Source organism: Octopus bimaculoides, chromosome 12, assembly GCF_001194135.2.
Source record: "Octopus bimaculoides isolate UCB-OBI-ISO-001 chromosome 12, ASM119413v2, whole genome shotgun sequence".
Lineage (NCBI taxonomy): Eukaryota > Metazoa > Mollusca > Cephalopoda > Octopoda > Octopodidae > Octopus > Octopus bimaculoides.
In genome coordinates this window covers 39,264,236-39,265,281 of record NC_068992.1, presented here as the reverse complement: position 1 = coordinate 39,265,281, position 1,046 = coordinate 39,264,236, and the positions used below count along the sequence as shown (strand labels likewise).

Genomic DNA, 1,046 nt, shown 5'->3' with positions numbered 1-1,046 from the left:
TATATATATATATATATATATATATGTGTGTGTGTGTGTGTCTGTATTTGTCCTCCCACCATCGCTTGACAACCGATGCTGGTGTGTTTATATCTCCGTAACTTAGCGGTTCGGCAAAAGAGACCGATAGAACAAGTAATAGGCTTACTAAGTATAAGTCTTGGGGACAATTTGTTCGACTAAAAGGCGGTGCTCCAGTATGGCCGCAGTCAAATGACTGAAACAAATAAAATACTAAAATACAAAGGAGGCACTGATATTTTCCTGATGGTGCTCCAGCATGACCGCAACCGCATAGCTTTGGCACAAGAGAATAAAAGAAAGATACAAAAATGTAAATTTATTAGAAATCTATCTACATAGGAATGGCTGTGTGGTAAGAAGCTTACTTCTTACCACATGGTACCGGGTTCAGTCTCACTGCGTGACACCTTGGGCGAGTGTGAAAGGATTTGGTAGATGGAAACTGAAAGAAGCCGACATGTATGTAGGTATGTACGTATTTGCGTGTCTGCGTTTGTCCCACCACCACCATCACCATCCACACACGCTTTACAACCGACGTTGGTGTGTTTACATCCACGTAAGCTAGCGGCAAAAGCGACCGATAAAATAAATACAAAGAATAAGTCCTAGTTTCGATTTGTTCGACTAAAGGCGGTGCACCAGCATGGCCGCAGACAGATGACTGAAACAACTACAAGAATAATAGAATGCCTATATGTCTGTCTGTTTGCTTGTATGTATATATGTATACATTAAAATTATGGTTTGCCAAACCAAGATATATAAACCCTTCATTACAATTCAATACATACATAAAATTAACGATATATATATCGTTAATTCTAAAAGTCTTTTATTTTCTGTTTATTTCCTCGTGTTCCTTTCGGTTGAAGAGCGTTGGCTCGAAACGTAAAAGACTTTCTCACCTTCCCGAACGTCAAACTAATTCACCTGCTTGTTGTTTATGCACCTGTCTTCGTCTTTTGTTTTTCTACACACACACACATATGTATATGTACATATAAATATATATATATATA

The 1,046-nt window shown here is 38.2% G+C and overlaps 1 protein-coding gene across 4 annotated transcripts in view; it reads left to right on the top strand.

The window, feature by feature from the left end:
• LOC106877775 (SKI family transcriptional corepressor 1 homolog-B) overlaps nt 1-1,046 on the top strand; it is a 113,607-nt gene that overhangs the window by 91,502 nt on the left and 21,059 nt on the right. The gene's annotated exons all lie outside the window — the stretch shown is intronic.